Genomic DNA, 23,585 nt, shown 5'->3' on the forward strand with positions numbered 1-23,585 from the left:
AATATCAGAATACTCTGAGGCAGTGGGTGCTCTAGACTGCACGCACATATGCATCAAAGCACCACCCAGTGAGTGGGGTAGGGTCTACATCAACCGCAAGGAATTCCGCTCCATCAACTGCCAGGTCATGTGTGATTCCCAGGGTGTAATAATGAATGTGTGTGCTGTCTGCCCTGGAAGCTATCACGAATTACACATCTGGCATCTGACACAGCTGTACCAGAGATTTTCCAATGGGGACATCCCTCATGGTCACCTACTGCGGGATGCTGGCTATGCACTGGAGCCATGGCTGATGACACCCATTAGAAATGCACACACACCCGAACAAGAACTCCATAATGAAGCACACGCACAGACCAGAATTATAGTAGAGTGTGTGTTTGGGATGCTCAAGTCATGGTTCCAGTGCCTGGACACATCCGGTGGAGCCTTGCAGTACTCACCAGCTCCATGTACCCAAATCGTCCTTGTATGTGCCATGTTACACAATATGATCATGCGGAAACAGCTGCAGCAGGAACAGCACTGGGCAGGGCCACACAGCTCCCCACCATTGCCAATGCCTGCAGAGGCACAGAGTGACTCAGAGGAGGAACAACCTGAGCCTACCCCAGTAGGTAGAAGGAGACATGCCTAGTATGCCCTGGCCTTGGCAAAGAGGCAACGCATAACACATACACTGACACAGGAGGGACCCAGGGAATAACACCTCTTTCCGACTCTCACATACAGTAAAAGGGATGCCAAATATTACACTACCTGTAACTAACCATGTGTAGAGAGTGTACTATGTGCATCCAACATAGGCAGCCTTGCAACACCACCCTCAATACTGGGATACCCACAAGGTAAGTGACTCACACATGTCAGTCGGGGGGGGGGTCACATAACCAACAACAGTAACAGCCAGCAGGACAGGTGCAGACAAACACAAACAAAGGCTGTACTATGGCCTCTGAATGAGACCTATGGGTAACCTTCCCCCCAGGCCTACACAGGCAGACTACAACAGGTCAGGCAGTGGGATGTCATTTCTGAAGGGTAGGATGTCAGAAACCAATATGTAGGTAATTAAAAGCTAAGATCTGTCTTACACTGGTATGGCTCTCGCCAGCACAATAGTTAAGACTACAGACTGAAATGGAGTACCCAACATACCAGTACAGTCCTAGCAAATGTATACAAGTGTCAGGTGTGCCCCCCCATCTGAAGTAGAACTGTAGAAATAGTCAGGTGTGCCCCCCATCCTACGTAGAAATATAGTAACAGTCAGGTGTGCCCCCCAATCCTGTGTAGAAATGTAAAAATAGTCAGGTGTGCCCCCCATTCTAGATAGAAATATAGTAACAGCCAGGTGTGACCCCCACAATCCTGTGTAGAAATGTAGACATAGTCAGGTGTGCCCCCCATCCTATTTAGAAATATAGTAACAGTCAGGTGTGCCCTCCCCAATCCTTTGTAGAAATTTAGAAACAGTCAGGTGTGCCCCTCTGCTATGCAGAAATGTAGTAACAGTCAATGCAAAATGATCAATGGATACCCTGCAGAGACAGCATGCTACCTTAGTGTTGGTTTACAACACAAAATCAGCACTACAGCACAAACTACCTGGACTTGATCCACACATGCAATACAGACGGCCATACTGGGTATGCTCACACAAAGAAATGAAGGCGATGTTGTAGTGTGACATAAACCTCTGTTAGGGGTACTATACTCACACATGTCAGTTGTGGATATTTTGTGTGTGTGTCACTGTCTATGTAGGGACCAATGCATTTTAGGCTAGTCACACTCACTACAATTTGAATGTGCTACTGTGGCAATCCTGCTGATGTCATTCATTGTGAAATACACCTTTGGGGAAGGAATTCTGCAATAATACCCATGGTGTTTCCTATAGCAGCTCCATGTTGTAGTGTGATATATACCTCTGTTAGGGGTTTTGTACCCACACATCTAGGTTGTGCATGTTTTGTGGTGTGTCACTGTCTGTGTAGGGAGCAATGCATTTTAGGCTAGTCACACTCACTGCAATTAGAATGTCCTACTTTGGCAATCCTGCTGATTTCATCCAGTGTGATATACACCTTTGGGGAAGGAGTACTCCAGTAATCTCCGTGGTACATGCTATAACTGCATAGTGCTGTAGTGTAATAAACTAGTTAGATAGGGGTTCTACTTCCAGACAAGACCGGTGTGTGTGTGTTTGTAACTTGTATCCTGTGTGCAGGTAGTTGTGAGTGCATGACACCTGTTGCCAATGTGGAGTGGCTTTTGCATAATTCTTATATGGTGGCCCTACTATATATCACAAAGCCCACCATACAGGAATAACAGATGTAAAATAGATGGGAGGCTGGGGTGCAAAGCCATACCCATACATGTGACATCAGGGCCAGGCAATCACAGTTAGCAACCCCAGTATTACCCAGAGCACACTCTCAACCCATGTCTCATACACACATGCCTAGGCAACAGCCAGTATGTGGGTGGTACACTGCATATTGGCCACTGATAGTAGCTATGGAGTGATAGCAGTGGGCTACAGATGGCATGGCACCCTGTCCATCTGTCCAATATGCATGTACATGCAGACAGTGCACCCTCCCCATGTTCCCCAATGGACACCTGCAACACCTGTGATGCCATCACATGTGACCCACAAAGGACATACCATGCCTTACAACATGCCCTGTATGGACAGATGCCACTGACACCAGGGAATGCCATTAGCATGCTATCAATGTAGCTGGAGGGTAAAGCTGCTGTCCATTACCAGTTCCTGCCACAGGTGGGCAAGACTGGCACATCTGATGATAATCTGTGTTCACAATATGGGCCAGACACATGTCATTGTGCATGATGTGGGAGGTGTGCACATCCCAGACACAGTCCATGTCATGGACTAAGGAACACATACATGATAAGTGATGCACAGCACTGGCCACACACAATAGTCACCCAGGTGACTGGACAGGGGATACAATACCCACCTGTGTGGGAAAATGCAGAAACCACAGCCCTGAGCCACAATGTAGACCATTGTCTTGTGGCCTGATGTCAAGGTATACTCATCGCCTAGCCTTGTATAGCCATCTGGCACAGTCGAACACCACACACCCGTGCAGACATGCACCCATGCATGTCAGTACTGGCACCCTGTGTGTTTGTGTGTGTGTTGTACGGTACGTATGTTCACATCCGCATGTACTACAACCCCCATTTGCATACTGAAGCATGCTGTTGGATGTCAGACACCTCCCCATACCCTTTGCCCATACAACCTCCATATGACCCATGTGGTGCATGTGATACCTGCACAGTGATGTGCTGTGGCAATCCCATTACTGAAGAGTTTTAATCCTGGCCCTGCCAAGTGTGTCAGTGTGTGTGCATCCCTGTGAGAGTGTGGCTGTGTTGACAGTGGCACCTGTTCATGCAGACCAGCATGTTCACGTCACGTACTGTATAGCTACCATATACCTTTTGCAGATGTCACTCACCATCACATATATGTTCCAATGGCTCTACCACAGGTAACCCATGTGGCACATCCAATAACTGTAAAGAACTGTGATAGCACTACATAGTCGTCAGGGGTTTGATACCCTGTGCTGGTAGGTGTGTGACGAAAAAATGCATAGGTTTTACTCTCCCACCCCTCCCTGACTTGTCTTTGCCTCTGTCTGCCTCTCCCACTCCCTCTCTGGTGGATGTGGAGACCTAAACCTGCTTTGCTTAGGCAGCAGCAGGTGTATTTTAAGTGATGCTCATGATCAGCTGATGGCCTCTGCATAAATTCCAGACCTCCCTAGCTTATTACATGTGGAATCGCTGTGGTAACATTCCCATAGCCAATTGCATGGAAACGCACTCCATTATCTGGGAACATCATGTTGGTGTTGGCCTTTTTCATTGATTGTGAGCAGGAACTCGATCTGTTGTTTGGCAAACAGCATCAGAGATGGATTGGGGATTTACCTCTAACAACATACACTGTGGAAACATGGCAACACACAGGAAGGGATGTGCCTGACCTGACAACAGACTGTAAGTGCTGGTATAATGCATTTGGAGTAATGTTGGTTTAACAGTGTGTGTCTGTGTGTGGATATGGCTGTCCTGCATGTCTCAGTACCTGCCATGTCAGTTCTATGTTTATGAGGAATCCCCATCTGCAGGGTCATCTGCAGACTGGGCAGTGTGTTGTGCCTTTGGTTTCATGTGTTACCCATGGAGCATCTATCTGTGGACTGCAGAAGGTAGTGTGAGGATTTCAGTCTGTAGATGGTGAAAGCCATGGCAGTTACTGACTTCATATCCCTCATAGGACATATGTTGAAACAAACCTAAATGTATGAGGTTATCAAAGCAACATGTCAATATTGGCCCTGTGTATGTGCTTCCAGCCCAACTCTTTCAACCTTTGCACATATGTCGTGCAGGAAGAGGTGCATATGTGCTGTACTCCATAACTAGTGTCATCATATCTGATAACAAGCCAGTGAGATATCAGACTGCTAAACATGTTATGTACAGTAGGGGGTATATTTGATGACATAACCTGGACATATTGTGGTTGTTTGTACAGTACTGAGATCTGTGTACTGATAGTGAATGTCGACAGTGTGTGTATTGTTAATATGTACCTTGGCCTGTGTACAGACTGTGGTAGTTGTCATCGTCCTTGATCCTGTTCTATCTGATGTTACCATGCTGCTCCACTGTATGTTATTGTATTGGCTTACATGTTTGTAGGGCCATACACACACATGTCCCATACTACAGTCAGCCATCAGACCAAACTGTGTAGCAACCCAATATATGTAGGGTTAGAGCGTGTGTGGCACATATGAAGATGGTGTTGAAAAGATAGTCCATATACTGTAATATTATGCTAGATTGTCATATGTGGCTGTGGCTCTCTTCTCATTGGTTATGGTTATGCACTTTCACACAGATGTATCTTACTCTGTGCTGTGACATGCCTGTACAGCCTGTTATATACGCAGGTACATGTGCATTCCCCCACAGGAGATGTAGGCCATTGTTGAGCCAGCCTGCCTGTAGCCTGCACACTGCATTGCTACATGCCTAGCAGCTTAGTGTACTTACCCAGTAAGATGTCATGTGCAGATACTTGCTGGATGTACTGCTGCCAGGCCTCCCTTAACAGTCATGTATGTCAGACAGAGCAGTGGGATGCTGTACAGATGTATGCCAATATCTAGTGGGTTGTATGTGGCGATGGCACCCCTGTATCAGTGAGTTGTATGTGTCAGGCCAGACAGGTGTGTGTGAATGCATAACCTATGGTGGCATATGTATACCAGTTGTTATGTGTTATACCCATCTATATGGCTGTTAACATCCATGTTGTCAGGCATGGTACACATGTTTAGCACTAAGGGGTTATGTGTATACTTCTGGACTGTACAGAGTGTCAGAATGTCCACATATATTGGCCAATATCTCTGCTGCAGTCCACAGGGGAATTGCGTGCTAGCAGCAGGACTTTACTATGATGTCCTTAGGATGTCTGTCAGTAGCCAATGGCACACATGTGGAAAGCAGATATGACTCCCCCACACACACCATATCTGTGAAGACAATCCCAATTACAGTAGCAATAGTATATAGAACTGTAATAGTAAACAAATAAGGGTTTTCCATTCCTGCAAACCTGTGTGCGGTGTTTTTTCCCATGACCTCTCTGTGGGTATATGTTGCAGGCAATGATTGTCATTTGTATGGGTGGCCAATACAGTGTCCAGTTGTTCAGGTGTGAATTGTAGGCATAGCGGCTGATCTATATTTTGTGCACCCCCTACATATGTATCTTACTGTACATATCTCTGCATGTGAATGTGTAGTCACATGTATATCTATATATAAGTAAATATATATATATATATATATATATATATATATATATATATATATCTGTATCTGCAGATATGTGTCTGTGTATATGTATCCACATTTTACATTTCTTATGGGAGCCAGACTGTACTGCATGACATGTTACCAATACCAGCCTGACATCATACAAGTGGGATGTAGTACTGTTAACATCTTGTGCCCATGTCATGTCAGGTCCTGGTTATGGGATCTACAACACTTGATAGTGTATTGCAGGGTGGACGTGTTTGGCTGGTGGGGGTATGAATGTTCGTACAAGACGTATATTGTTTGGGGCCTCTCAAACCCATTAATGGTGCGTGTGGACATATTTATTTTTGTTAATCTACCATTGCTATCTACAGATGTATGGCCACATATACCTATATAGATTTATATATATATATATATATATCAGCTTACATATGTATGACTATGTCCATATATACCTACATAGCTATATACCTACATACATATATGTACCTTGCAATGCATATGTCGACATATAGGTGTAGACATATATATGTGTTGATGTAGGCATTTGCGTGTATATATGTTCATATATATTTATATATGGAATACATGCATATGACCAAGCAACCGATAGTTGAATTGTGGCTTCCCCAACCTAAATGTCGAAGCTTCAGGTGTCGAACGGTCGGAATGTCGCATGAACTTCCGAATTTGATATTTCCAACCACTCTACCACCTAAACAAGCACTACCATGGTTCAAAAATGGGGGCAGGTGTTTAGAGGTTTGACATAATTGTGTTTGCAATTATGCAAAGTCCCCATACTGCCGTCAAACATTTTCCGGTCAGCAATCCACCGGCCGACCAAATGCATGTATTCCTTTACATATATATATATATATATATATATGTATATATTTCTAAATATATATATATATATATATATATAGATATATAGAGATGTATATAGATATGTATATATACATACACACATATATATATATATATATATATATATATATATATATATATATATATATATATATATATATCTCTTCATATATAGATATGTTGTGTATACATATATATATATATATATATATATATATATATATATATAGATATAGATATGTTGTATCTGTTTAGATAATATATTTACACACACATATTCTCTGTACTGTAGCATGACTGGGCTGGATGATATCTTTCTGAAAACATTGTTTTATGTATATCTGTCATGGCTTAGTGGTAAATTACTTTGTCTATGGTGTGCAGTGTCCTGGGTTTGAGCCTTGTAGAGGGTGTTTATTTTGTTGCTGGGCAGATCATGGGTCATTGGATACAGTGTGATTAAGGCACTTTAAAGCAGCTGTAAGTGGGTTTGCGTGGGTTTGCGCAGAGGTAAGCACTGTTAACTTCCAGTTACAGTTTCCTATACTCAGCTTCTGTATTGCTTAACCTGTGTAGGCATAGCTTACCCCCACGCAAAGAGGCTTAAACCTGCTCACTACTCCTTAAAAGTAATTACTCCCACTTATCCCCATGCTAATTTCTTTAAAAGAAAAGAAAAAGGAGTTAAAGGAAAGTGGTGAAAAAAGGGGACACAAAGAGGGAAAGACAGTAGGGAAAATAGACAGGGTTGTGCAGGAAGGGTGTAGGGAAGGTTCATAGCTGCCCATTTCTTCTACAGCAACAGCTGTGCATATACACTGAATTTGGAGGTAGATTTGGACACTCAAACCCCTGGGAGGGGGTGAAGTCAACAAAAATAAGTTCTGATGCCAATTAGACTGGATTACATGTGTCCAGTGGACACGTGTGTGGAATGGACAGCTATATATGAGGCAAGATTCTTTGTGGGAATAGATTGCCCTTTTGTTTTTTTTTCAGGTGAGAGTGGGATGTAGGGCCACAAGATGTTAACAGTAAGCCATGCCACCTGAATGATGTGAGGCTGGTATTAATAACATATCATACAGTACAGTCTGGCTACCATAGTGAATGTACAATGTGTAAGCAATAAACATTCCTAAGATACATATACACAGACACAGGTATGCAGATACATATATATGTCTATATGGATCACCTACAGAATGCAGACAGCCCAAAACACCGTCACCCATATGGCCAACGCCATATTGTTGACACTACCAATATCGACAGCACCAGAACTTCACAAAAAAGGAAAATAAAATTTCCTTTTTTGTGCTCACAGGGGAGCTCCACCCCCACACCCCCCATACCTTTAATATACCAACTCCGAGATCGCACTACAGTGCAAGAATGGAAATTTTTCCATTCTGCACTATTGGGAGATAGCGTTTCCCCATTGTCGAAATTCTGAACGTCGACCACATGGTGTCGGCCATATGGGTGTTGGCGTTGTGAGCTGTCGGCATTCTGTATGGGACCCATCTATCTATCTATCTATACATATATATATATATATATATATATATATATATATATGTGTGTGTGTATATATGTATATATATATATATATATATATATATATATATATATATATATATATATATATGTGTGTGTGTGCGTGTGTGTGTGTGTGTGTGTAACTACACATACACACACAGAAGTATGTCTAGGATGATACATAATTAGTGAGTGCACACCACACTGAACAGCCAGTATCTCTACAGTTGCAACCTCATCAGATGGATAGTGCATGAGTCACCCATACAAATGAAAACTGTGGCCTGAAACATATGCCTACAGAGAGGTCAAAGGATGTAACACCACACACAGGTTTGCATACATTTTAAAGGTTTATTTGTGCACTATTACAGTGGTATATGCCACGTCATATAGCTGTGTAGACTTTGAAATACATACAAACAGATGAATGCAACTCTCAAACAGATCATTTAATACATTAATCCAAAAGCATAACCTATGTTGGTGTCCACGTCAAGGCATCAAGTAGTACAACAGGAAAGACAGACTGGGCCACCGGATAAAAATCATTCAACAGTATGTAATGCAGATGTACAGCCCAGCAGCCTCTAAATACACTGTGTATGCAAACCCTAGGGGGAAAATACCTAGGTTGACACAATGGGAGGTATCTTTTACATAACAATGCATACCTGCAATCATCAGAATCACACTGACAAACAGAAGAGTCCATATGGCAGTAAGCAGTAGGCCAGCAATGTTCACAAGGTGAAATGTATGGTAATGTACATCCATATACCTTAAGCCAGCTGAATACTGGTATACCTCACATGTTGTAACACCCTAGGATAGTTATGGTGCATACCCCACCCCATAGACTGACTTACAGGGGCATATAACACTGTTACATACACTGACCTCTAGACTGCAGAGGGGCACACGTGTTGTGCAGATGAAGCCCACATATATATGGTGCATATGTTCTGTACACCATTATTCATTGACATCATATCCGATAACAAGCCAGTCAGATAACAGACTGCTGGACATACTGTGTATAGTAGTGGTGGTTCTGAGGACATTACTTGGACATTCTATGGTTGTGTGTACAGTACCGTGGTCTGTGTATGTAGGGCAGGGGTCTGCAACCTTCACTTTCCAGGGAGCCATGTATGGCCCCTCCCTCACCAAATGAAAGTAATCGGTAGCCACAACAGCTATTTGATCCCTAAAATGAAGATAACAGAGCATATAAGGTTACACATATAGTTATACTAAATATAAAAGGACTAAGCATATAAGAACAATACCTGCCATACATCCATAATTGTGTTTGTATGTTGGGATTGCTTGATCTGTGTTTGTGTGTGTGTGTGTGTGTGTGTGTGTGTGTGTGTGTGTGTGTGTGTGTGTGTGTGTGTGTGTGTGTATGGTGTGGTAGAATGGCAATTAATCCTCATGGGTACAGGGAGCAACTACAGCAGGTTGTAAGAGCCTCATGTGGCTCTAGAGCCACAGGTTTCAGAACCCCAAGTTAAGATTATTGATGACAGTATGTGTATTGTGCATGCATACCTTGTGCTGTGCACAGACTGTGGTAGATGCCATTGCTAATGGTCCTGTTCTATCTGATGTTACATGCTGCTCCAGTGTATGGTAACCTACTGGCTCACATGTCTCTAGGGCCAGACACATGTGTCCCATATCACAGACATCCATTGGACCACACTGTGCCATGAGCAGTGTATGTAGGGTTACTGTCTGAGTGGCACATATGAGGATGTTCTTTAACAGACAGTCATTATAGTGTCATATTACGCTTGTGTATCACATGTGTCTGTGGCTGAGTTGACAGTGGATTTGGGTATGCACTCACACAGTCTGCCACATTGTGCTGTGACCTGCGTGTGGAGCCCACTATAATTACAGATACATGTGTATTTCCCCATACTAAATATAGTCCAGTGTTGTGGCAGACTGCCTGTAGTTTGCACAGTGCTTAGTGACATGCCTAGCAGCCTAGTGTAATTACCCAGTGTGCTGTTATGTCCATTTATTTACAAGACATACTGCTGCCAGGCCACCATAACTGTTGTGTATTTCTGACAAAGCAGTGGTGTGCTGTACAGATGTAATTCAGTATTTACTGGGTAGTATGTGGCCATGTGACTTTGCACCACCAGGTATTATGTGTCAGGATAGACTGGTGTGTGTGTGTGCATAAACTGTGTGGGCATATGTAGTCCAGTATTGTCATGCTATACCCATGTACATGGCTAGTCACATCCCCATTGTGAGGCGTGGTCCATATGTCATGCATGAAGAGGATATGTGTACACTTCAGGACTGCCCACAGAGTGCTAAACTGTCCACATATATTGGTCATATCCCTGATGTAGTCCACAGTATCATTACTGTACTAGCAGTGGTACTGTACTATGATGTCCTTAGGATGCCTGTTCATAGGCAATGGCGCACATGTCTACAGCAGAAGTGACCTCCCACACCTGACATGTCTGTTAAGACAACCCCTATTACAGTAGCAACAGTCTACATATTTACCTGCAATACATCCATGACATCCCCTTGCACTAAGCGGTTGGGACTATTGGTGTTCAGGTAGAACTCCACTCCATGTTCTGGACATGTGGTAAACATATATGTGTACATATTTATCCACATATCTATATAGATATATACACATATACATATCCACATACATATATGGACGTATAGATATTCACGTACATATATGGAGATATATATGCACATATATATAAATAAATAAATAAATAAATATATATATATATATATATATATATATATATATATATATATATATATACATGTAAACAATCACATATATAAGCATACACAGCATTGGCTTCAACAATTGGCTAAGTTTCTGATGTCATTCAAAGGGGATCCAGTATCTGTCTGCCTGGGATGACATGATTGACAAATCACGATGCCTTGCCAGAGATGGTCTGCACCTGTTGCCCCTGGGATTCAGGTTACTGGTTAATGCTCTTGCCACCCCATAGTGCCTTTTCTAGGCAGGGTTCAAAGGACAAAACCACCAACCTAACAGATACAAGCATGCAAAGCTGAAGGTAATGCTACTCAAAGCATGAAGTCTTATCCTAAACATGCACTCTCTCGCGGCACACCTACAAATGGAAAACATCTGTATCTGTCCAGTAATTGAGACCTGATTCAACACTCCAGAGAGTACCCCTGTAATACCAGGCTACCACTCTTACCACACATTTTGGCTACCAAAACAATACCACAACACTACAGGAGGAGGAGTGTCCATATTCAACAAGGTTATTCACACATCCAGGCTGGTTCCCAACACAATGCATCTGAATATCTCCTGGTGCAACTAACACTAGGTAAGACTGCAATCCAAATTGTAGCTTGCTACAGATCCCCCACCATGACCCAAGATCTTCACTACACCTTACTAAACATATACAACCAAAAACCCTTATACTGGGTTATACAAACTATCCCGTCATTAACTGAGAGAACTATTCAGGTAACAATAACAATGCCTTTCCCCAATGGTTCTGTGAGGTCATGGATTCCCATGCCCTGAATCATGTAAGCCATTGTCCAACCAGGGGCTACAATATCCTAGACCTGGTCATTACCAACAAGGGAGACAGATGCTCCACACCAGTGGTCACCCCCTCATTGGTCCGGCCTGACCATAAGCTATTCACTGTCAACATCCACATCCCACCCAAAAACCCAGGAAGGACACCCCTGTAAAAATCCTCTACAAAGCCAACTTCATGCTACTCAAGTCAGATGTGAGAAACTGTGATGCACCCATGGAGATGGGAGATGATAGATCAACTGCTGAATCCTACAGTGAGGCACTCTGTGAGTACATCCACTCATGCATGTATCGTGCCATCACAAATAGATCCAAGATGCCCCCCCTCCAAACAAAGACAGCCAATATGGTTGACCCCTGCCATAAACAAATTGTACAACAGAAGGAAGAGACTGTTGAAGACAGAGGGATAATCCCAGGATGCAAACTACTCCCTTACCAACCTCAGTAAGAAGCTGAGATCCCTCATAGAATCCACCAAAGCTAGTTACGTATATGAAATAGCCACAGATTCCAAAGACAACAACAAGCCATTCTATAGTTATGTCCAGAATCTAACTGGCAATGCTCAGAACTGATCTGAGCTACAACAGAATGGCATTAAATATACTGATCCCAAGGATTTTACCAATATGCTGGCAGATCAATGTACTGCCACATTTACCCCCCTCTTACCCCCTAAATGGCCCATCTCAATACCATAGTACTGCAAAATACAAGTAATCATGGCCACACAGGTAGAAACTGCACTTTTCACAGCTAAGAATACAGCATCCATGGGAACAAATGACATTCCAGGCTGTGTACTACATGAACTACAAAATGAACTTGCAACTCACCTATGCGTCATGTGTAATCATAGCCTCATCTCAGGCTTTGTGCCCACTGACTAGCACACAGCTACAGTTATCCCACTCCACAAGCAGGGATCCACCTTGGATCCCGGGACCTACTGTCCCATCAGTCTGTTGAGCCTGATCTGCAAGGGCATGGAATGCATTATAATGGAACATATAAGCGAAGACATTGGCCAGCCTCAAACACTAGACCCCTCTCAGTTTGGCCTCGTGAAGGGTCAATCATGTCTCCTGAACCTGATTGACTTCTTTGAATCAGTCTCTAGAGCTGTAGAAGGGGGTAAGGTGGTCCACACAGCCTATATGAACCTCACCAAGACCTTCAGCACCATCTCCCACTCTGGAAACATAGATAAATGTACTAAGCTGGCCATACATTTCCACATCACACGATGAGTTGTCAACTGGCTTACTGACAGAACACACAATGTAAAAGTAGCTGTCACCAATACCAGCTACAAACAAGTGACAAGTGGAGTATCTCAGGGTTCAATCCTGGGACTGCTCATGTTTGGTATCTACTTCTCTGAAGTACATGCAAACACTATGGGACCCTGTCTAACAAAGTTCACAGATGACTGAAAATTGGGTGCCACTGTTGAATCCCCAAATAATGTTGGTATTCTACTAAAGGGCATTGCAGAAACAGATGATTGGTGCCAGAGCCATGAGCTCAAGCTTAATGGCCAGAAATGTGTGATTATTCCCTTTGGGAAATACCATGTACCCATGAATTATCACATAGGTGGCAGTACACTAAACACCAAAGGTGTGATGACAGTCTTAGGGACACAGGTGGACATTGGTATCACATTCAATAACCACATTGCCACAACAGTGAGGTGATCCTTCTATGTGGTATACCTCTTCACTAGTGGCTTTTCATCCTGGAAAACAGAGGTAGTTGTCCCACTGTACTCATCCCTCATTACACACATTATAGAGTACAATGCCCCATTTGGTATGTACCTCACATGACATCTGCAACAGCTGCAAAGGCCACAGAAATGCATCACTAAAAGTATCATAGGTCTAAAGCACATGCCCTATGCTGACCGTCTCAAAATTCTCCAGCTATACTCTGTGACATATTGTATACTCAGAGACAATGTCTGCTTAACATACAAGGCCATGTCAAACCCTGGGTATTGACATCTGTAATAAGTGTATGCAATGCCATGTACAATACACACATCTATGTGCTGTCATTACAGTAGCAAGGGATGTGAGTGTCATGTCTGGGACACACAAGTATATGAGACCTGCACAGCACTGTTATCCATATGAATGTGTTACGTGCAGGGGTAGTAACCCAGGATACATGCTGTCACACTGGCATTTAGTGTAACAGGGCAGTACTACTTTTGACAGTGCTGTCCCAGGCAAGGGTAGAGTGCTAAAAGTACTACTGACAACAAGCACACCTGTTCCTGATGTGTAGGCTGTGTCACAGTGTATATCCCCTACTGGATAATGATCAGACATGTGGAATGCCACTGTAGAGTACTGTCTGTACAGAACATGTTAGTGACGGTGTACAACATTTAGTACTGGCATACATATTGTTGTCAAACATCCATCTGTCGACACATTCATCCTACAGCATAGCTACTTGCCAAGCTGATGTCTGTGAGTCCCTCTACAGATGTGTAGATGGCAGATATCCATCTGGGATACATACAGACAATCTATGCTTGATTGACACTGACATACCTGCCCAGATGTGTACTAACTGGCACATATAGGAGACAACAACCTGTACGGACCAGCTGCCATGGGTACCTACACTACACTACTACAGTCAACGGAACATGCTTGGGTACAGGTCTCCAACACAGGCACTAAGCAAGTGTTGTAATACATGTTACATACATTTCAAATGGATCACCTCAGTGGCCATGTGCAGAAGGCCCCACGAGGATTGGCTGATGCTTGTCGCTCTCACCCTGATGGTCACCAAAGTGGTGTCTGTCGATAGATTGCCTGCTGGCACATGGCAGGTAGCATGATACCAATGTGCACACAACCCCTACACAACCCGTCTCCCCATGGACACAGCTATGACCACCTACAGCAATGCACCACAGTACTGACACATGTGTATGTGTGCATTACTGAGGATAGCAATGTCTGTGTGTTAGTACACTTGTAGATTGGAACTCCATGTCAGCCTTCACAACCACCTCAACACCCATTGTCATAGTCAGATTTTGCTGTTGCTGTGTTTGACATGACATGTACCCTGTTACACTCCTCACCCTAATGACTACATGAGCCATGCATTACCAGCACAACAGTGTTGTACAAATGGGTCAATAGGCATGCAAAACTCATTGAGGTCTGGCAAGTGTGTGTATGTGTGCATGTCTGCATATCTGTAGGGTACACCATTCTGAGGCCACATACTCCTATTACACTACACATTGCCACACAGTAGTACAGATAGTGTTGTCTACCCCCATAGGTGAGGCATGGCAATGCAACACACCACTATGCCTGTGGCATGTGCATTAGATGCATATCCCTGTAGTGCCACTGTTGTGATATACAATGGGTTGTATTGCATTTATGGGCAATGTGTGATAGTCGGTGTGTCAGCGTGTCATCATGGGTTCGAGTGTGTACAATAACCATTGAGGGATGTGGGTGCTATGTACACTGCCAATACACCATGGTACACCCAGTATATGTCCCATGTAACACTTTGTGGTGACCACTGTCACCATCAACCATACAGGCAACTGAAACCACAATACAGCCCAGTTACACATGTGCTGTGTGCAGCCTACCTGTGACACATTGGACACATGGACTAATTAGTTAGCAACAATAGGCCCACATCTCTCAGATGTGTGTCTGCCTGTTATGTGTCTGTCAATGTGTGTATGATGGTATGTCACACTATGTATTATCCATATACGACCATTACATCCACCATTACCATATTGTACATGTCTGTGGATGTTCTGCATGTAACATGTAACCTGGTACACACCTCAACTTAAATGTGTGGTGTGTGCAATGAAAGCCACACAGTTCAGTAGCACTACATACCTAGGTAGGGGTCTAGTCACAGTGTTGGCATGTAAGAGTGTGCGTATATGTGATTGGATCTACATACGGTAGCAGATTATACATGTCCCAGCAGATCACCTGTCTATGTGGCACAGGCAATAACTGTTAGACAATCCTGTGATATTTGTGCAACTGTACTCTGGATAGACCACAGCCATGGTGTCACCACAGTGCCATAATCCTTGTGGAATATGACTGCAGACCATCCTCCTGCTGACACATGTACACCTACCACAACAAATGAATAACATTATGGATATCACAATCACCCAGTGTTACTAACATCTGACATGCATCATAGCTAGATGGCTACACTACCTAACATGTATGCATTACACATTACTCCTGACAACATGTTACACTGCAGTACATTGCTGCACTGTATTACAGTCACCGTGTGCATCAGAACCATATTAGCCTGTCCCTGCATCAATGTTATGGATGACAGGGATGTGGCACAGGCATCATCATATGCACAGGGTGTGTTGCTGGATTACCAGAGCCTTAGGGTAGTCCATACATTTGACACCATGTGTGTGGGTGAGGGGTTTAATTATTTGGATGGGGAGTGGTGATGTGGTGCGTGTTGGTATGGGGTTGCCCTACATGTGTTTGTATAGTGTGTGTGGGTATGCATGCACACAGTTCTGCCATATGGCTGCCCATACAGGTGTTTTTGGAGAGCTGAAGACCATACCTGGCAGGGTGTGCAGTTCATTGCCTCCGACCATGGACATGCTGACTGTACCTGCCAGGGGTTCCACTGGCACGTGCAGGTACAGGCCTTGAGGTGCTGCTCTCCCCTGATGACAGATGTCCGCTGGAACCATGTCCCACCTGGGACTGGCCAGGGCCACATGCATGAGGCCTACTTTGGTGTGGTGTGGACAGCACCCCCAGTGATGTGCTGGGGCTACTACTTCTTCCAGTAATGGAGTGGCTTGGCATCCTAGCACGTCCACATTGACTGCCAGATGTTGTTGTTTCTGGCCAACGTCCATGCGGCTGTCACACCACTCACACCAGGCTTTCAAGCACAGACATACCATGGTCGAGGAGGCCCCCCATCTCACTCCACCGTCTATCCATGATATCATTCTGTTCATGGAAGGCAGCAGCAAGTTACGGATATTGTCAGTTACAGATAAGTAGTCAGCCCTCTGCAGCCTCAGACCCTGTCTGTTGTACATTTCTATATGTGCCTGTGCTTCCATGACAACCTGAAACATGCGCCTGGTGGTATCAGTTGTGGTACCTTTGCCAGGGGCAAGATGACCAGCAGCCCTACCACGAGCACCCTGACACATCCACCTATATGATGGCCTGCCAGACATCCAGCTATGCCTGCTGTGGACAGACACAGCTGGCATGGTCACCACACTAACCTGTGCACTGCCACTAACTGCTAACTGTCCCTCAGCTATGGCCATTGGTGATGATGTATGTATAGGCACTGAAACTGTGTGCGGGGGTGGGGTGGCTAAGAGGGGGATGTCAAACCTTGGTGCTGTGTCAACCCCTGACAAACCCACCTGTGCCTCAATCATGGTCTCATCATTGTCAGTGTCTGCGTGCACACCAACATTAGGTTACCTGCAGGAGGGACCCTGACCCACCTCGCCACCTGTGGGGGATAAAAAGAAACTCACTTTAAGACCTGTCCAGCATTACATAACAATACATACATACACACACACACACACACACACACACACACACACACACACACACACACACACACACACGCACATATGCACACACTCTACCTTAATACTTACCTATCTGTGATGCTACAGACAGTCCCACATGTATTTCCTTAAGTTGCCCATCATGTATCACGCCTGGTAACATACACTCATTAATGCCACTCATTAACATCTCATTCCTCTAAATGCCTATAAACGTGAACACAACACAAGACCCGTTACTTCAATAAATCCATGTCCTGAGTGTACTACTGTTTACATGGCCTCACTGCTGTCATTCAGTGCTCACCCTGTGTATGTTGGGACTTTGTGAGCTTGGCCCCTATATGTGAGGGGATGATACGTTCCCTCCATAATGTCACACACTGTAGTGTCATGTGTAAGGATTGCTCAGTACATACCTGACATGCTGCTCAATCAACCTATCATGTGACAACTGTGATATATGTATACACTCCTTGCTGTTGTCTAGTAATTCCCCAATGCATTGGTAGTGCTGCCTACATGGGTTGTCGTTCACCTCCCTGCTGTATGTGATATTGAGGGTATATCAGGTACCTACTTTCCCTCCCAATGTATGTTCCATGCTACAGACCTTTTTAGACCATCAGCTGTCCTGTGATTATATATCAGACAAGTATTTCTGTTGTGCCTTGTGTCAGTCCATGTCCATGTACTGCACTATCACAAAGGGAAGTACTGCCATATCATAAACTCCACAGTCACATATGTGCATACATGGACACCCACACAACCACATGTACATGCACACACACATCCTATATGCAGCATCCTCCCTCCTCTACACCACATTGAACCTACAGATGACATGAACGCCCACCCACACAGAGACACACACAGACACAGATACACATACAGGTGAAGTTGCACAATGATAGTACATACAGTCCTCCCATTACCCATCTGTCAACATGCATAACATATGATACACAACAGCATGCAGTGCAGCTATAGTCAATCCATGTTAGCATGTGTGAGGCATTGCCTGTGTTAATTGATACCCCTTCCCATGGGGAACACTGCACCCATGTACACAGTTTTGCTGTGCACCTATTATGCACCCTGCCATGTACTGTGCACCACAACTCACAGGTGTACATCCCATTACTGAATGTGTAGTACTGTGTCAGTTATGTCAGCTGTAATGCTCACAGACCCTATGTTTTCCAGCAAAACATACCTGGGATGATGTGTGGCCAGATGTCAGTTGTGAATGCTTGATGTGTGGTTTACAGCTCTCAACATTAGCAGACCACGTATGAACAATCCAATAATATTACACTGGCAACTGCCAGATCATATCATGGCTATGGCAGTCTACTCACTCTTATTGATGTGATGCACCATTCCTTGATCTGCCATGGGACAACATCGCTACATATATTAACAGTACATGAGCCTGATATGTGCCATATGTCCTGTACATCCACATGCAGTGTCTACTAAAGGTGTTAGGTGTGTGGATGCTAACCGTATTGCATACAGTTGTGTGTGTGCCTATGTGTGCACACGATTATCATGACGTTTTGTTGCACCCATTGTTATGTGTACTGCAGCAGTCACTATTCCTGTCAGGGATATACTAGCATGGCCTATTTGCATTTGCTTGTGTATGGTCAGTCTGCCCTACACATGCTCCCCAACTCTGCATGATTGCAAGGTCTACAGATATACACACCCATTGGTGTTCACACACTGCTGTCTCTATTTCTGTGGGTGTAGAGTTATGTCTGCCACAGTTACTGACCCAGTCTGTGTGCAGATACAGCCATTCTTACCATCCTTATGGCTCCCTGCTGCAGTGCACTGGTGTGTCATGCTGACACCCCCTCCCCACCTTCAGGCTTTTTGCAGATGCTTGACAAGTATGGGCTACACATGTCAGTTTGCAGTGTCCCATTCACTGAGCAGCACATGCTACAGCCAAGTCCCGGCTAATAATGTGGACCACACTAATACATTATGCCATAGTGTACATCTGTAACAGTTGCCATTGTAATACTGGTATATAAACTGTTGATGCACTGTACAGGGGTGATGTTTCACACGTGCCCCTACTGTAGTCTGTGTGTACCACCATTATGTTAATCCCTGTGGACAAATTTCACAATGACAGGACATTACTTATCCCACAGGCATCTGACATACCTTTCCAATACCCCATCATGGTCATCACTGTGATGCAGTGCATGTAATAGCAACAATACGTGAACATGTACAGCATGCATTAAGGGTAAGTGTGTTAGATGTGTGCTTGGCATATACCATAGCCAGTATATGCCCGGTGTACTGGCAAGCATCAACATAAACCATACTCACCAGCTATGGGCTGCTGCCATGGTGGTATACCAGAGAGACCTGCATAAGAGTTTGAGAGATCCAATGTTAGTGGCCACAGCTGTGGCATTGCTACAGAGTGGGTGCAGCATTACAGTACATCAAGAGTACAAGTCCACAATACTAGCACTTATGCACATCTGTTTAGTACTACTATGCATCACTAAACAATAGTTATGACATATCAGATATGCATGTTCTACAAGGCAGAGGTACCGATAGCTATGAAGAGGATGAAGAATAGAAAGGCTGTTGGTCCAGATGACATACCTGTGGAAGCTTGGAGGTGTTTAGGGGAAATGGCAGTGACATGATTAACCAGATTGTTTGATGGAATCTTGGAATGTGAGAGTGTCAGAAAAATATTCATTTTTATATATGTCTAATGCTTATTAGAAGCTAAAAGGGTTAACACATTTTCATTCTATTTTATGTACAAGCTTAATTCTGTATGAAATTATAAGATGATTTTTCAAACCACAGTATGCTTTCTGAAACTGCAAGATGCACCCTGACCTAGTATTTGCTAGCACAGCAAAATTCATGTTTATGCCTTTTGGAAATGTACTGAGAAGCAGGTGATTATCTGCTAGGTCAGGAAAATGTATGAATAGAACAATACTGTTTTCTATAATATGATTGAATATGAACAATCAGCTCTGTTTGTGTTATGAGAACATGCACAGCTGCGGAAAAGAAGAGATACATGAAACAAAAGACTGCTTGAATAATCTGTACTTGCTTTGTGCTCGAATTAGCTATAGTAACTTGAATGGTAACATAACATAGTTTGAAGTTGTATCTAACTGGTGGTCAGCAAGGCCATGTTGTTTTTCTTAGGAAGTTTTTCATAAAATTGATAGTGCAAGCAGAAAATCATGGACAAACAGCTGCTATGTAATGATGATGTTAAAACTTGTGATTTGTTACGTCAGCTTGGTGAGCAATGTCTTATTAGAAAATGTATAAAAATATCTGCACTCCCTGATTCTAGTTAGACAAACTCTGTATTAGCACGTTTTTGTCTCCTTGCTGAAGATTAAAGTGCCTTAACCTGAACCTACCATGTATTGATCATTTTTAAAGTTTATTTTTCCTATGACAGATTGGTCCTTCGAGCCGGATATCTCTCTCTCTAGCTTAGGTCAGATGGGCCCGTTGGCATGAAACCGTACGGGGAAGAGGCCATATTGGTTCTTCTGCTCTGAAAGACCTCCAACTGAATTCTCATTAAAAGAGGCCAGCCACTGTTTCTGATCTGCGATTGGAGGATGAGTCAACAGTTCCGGTGAGATGATCAATCATGAAGGCTCAGGTAAGGAGGAATTTACCTTTTCTTTGTTTCAGATCAGGGACTTGTTACAGTATTTGTTTTTGTCAGGGAGATTTTATATAAATCAGGGACAAAAAAGATTGCTGTCTTGTCATAGATAAGGGAAACAGGATAGGTAGGCAGTTATTCTAGATAAACTGTGAAAAAGTGAAAATCATGGTACCACGTGTAAGTTAAGACAACATGGGAAATAAGTGCACAAAAAGTTCCCGAGATCCACATTTAACCGAAGGCGTGAAATATATACAGTTACAGCATGCCGATAACGTTAGGTATTATACAAAATGGGTTAATAAATACAAATTTGATGGCAAGTTAGATAAACCTTCACTTATCAAACTTGTCAAACAACTTAAAACAGGTGCAAAAGGTCAGGTAAAAAAGCAACATCAGTTGGGAGTTCCTCAGGCACACAGGTGGCTTGAGGAAGCAAACCGCAGGGAACAAAAGAATAAAAATTCAAAAGCAATGTTTTTAGATAAAGAAGACAATAACTTGGTAATAGCATTGGCCCCTCCACCCCCTCCGCTTCCCCTACCAGAATATTAAGCAAGTGGACAAGTTGATCCACCTCCGCTATATCCAACTGTCCCTGCGAAATCAAAACAGTTTGTCAGAGATCCTGTCGAGACTAGGTCTTGAACACACAACTTAAGAGGGGATATTGAATTGTATGAAATAAATAAAAATTCACAAGCTATGAGTGAAGAAGAAATATGTCCACTCATAGAAGTACCAAATCCACAGGCAGGACAGGCAGGACAGGACCCAACTCTTCTAGTATATAGACCGTGGACACCGGAAGACATCCGGAAAGCCACAGAGGGAATTCCCCATCCGAAAGTTAATTTTAGAAAATTCTTAGAAGACTTACAGGGCATGAGGTTAAGTTACCATTTAAATGGAGAGGAAGTAGAGAAAGTAGTCAGACAAATCATAGGTCCAGATTGGCACATGATCAGTGGCAACTGGAATCCCCGTGATGCAGAACATAGGCCACTCCCACATAGTAATGCAGAACTGGATAACAGAGTGAAAGGTCTGACAGACCAAATCTCTGAGAAATGGAAGCCTAGGGCTGACTGGACTTGCATTAATCAATGCATCCAACAAGAAGGTGAAACTGTTGATATATATTATGCCAGATTATTAGAGTGTTTTAATAACCATTGTGGAATGCAGGCACCTGAAGACCAAACACATGATTCCCCATATGAGCAGTAATTAAAGAATGCATTTTTGAAAGGCAGTATTGCACCCATTAGCAGCTTTATTACAAAGCACATTGTAGATCATCATACTAGTAGATTACAGTCATTACTTGAATATGCAAGACATGCCGAAAGGCATTTTAATAGCAAAAAGAAAAAGAAAACTCAAGTACTTGCGGTAGAAGATGGATCAGAAGTCTTTATAGTACAGACCGGGAAGAAGGGTAAGAAAAATGCCCAAGGAAACAAACAATCTGATAAGCAATCAGAGGAGTTTGAAGAGAGAAAGAAAAGGGGTGAATGTTTTAAATGTGGAAAAAAGGGACATTTAGCAAGGGATTGCAGGCAAAATAAAAAGGTAACCACGGAAGACAAGGAGGGTGAGGACTGACTATATGATAGTCAAGAATCACTAGAAGGGAATAATCAAGAAAAGACAAATGCAAATGTGATAGAAGGAGTAGAGAATGTGATAGAAGAAATAGAGGATGTGCATGAAATCACAGATAATGAAGAAAATGAAATTTTAGACTTGGCATTATTGAGCCTAGAGCTCTACTTAGCAGACACAAAACCGGAAGTTACACTTCTGGTAGAGGGGAGGGAAGTTAAATTCCTGTGTGACTCAGGGCTTCACAGACCCTGATACATCCTTCAAACTACCAGAAAATTCAGAATCACTTGATTACATATTAGTGAAAGCAGCTAATGGACAGCTGTATCGGGTGCCACTCTCCCACAACATAGCAATAACTGACCCTGTTTCAGGGATGACCCAGAAAAGCAAAATTGTTGTTTCTGCAAAATGCCCAGTAAATCTTTTGGGCAGAGACCTTATGCAGATATTTGGCATAGCAGTAGTTCCAACTATGCAGGGTATGGAAGCACAGTGACAAATGGATACTTTTGTGGTGCGACCGGAGGGTGAAACATTTTATTGGTACAGCCAGGACTTGGTTACGACTGGTCTAGGGGCAGTAACTGAAGAACTGATGAATGTAACCATCAGTAAATCCCCCTCCCTTGACACTGATAAACAACATTTGTTGCATTATACTCTATATTACTGTAGCAAACCAGGACCTGATAAAGAATATGAGCAAGAAATATTTAGAAACCATG

The sequence above is a fragment of the Protopterus annectens genome, chromosome 5.part0 (genome assembly GCF_019279795.1).
Source record: "Protopterus annectens isolate FY-2018-M chromosome 5.part0, PAN1.0, whole genome shotgun sequence".
NCBI lineage: Eukaryota > Metazoa > Chordata > Ceratodontiformes > Protopteridae > Protopterus > Protopterus annectens.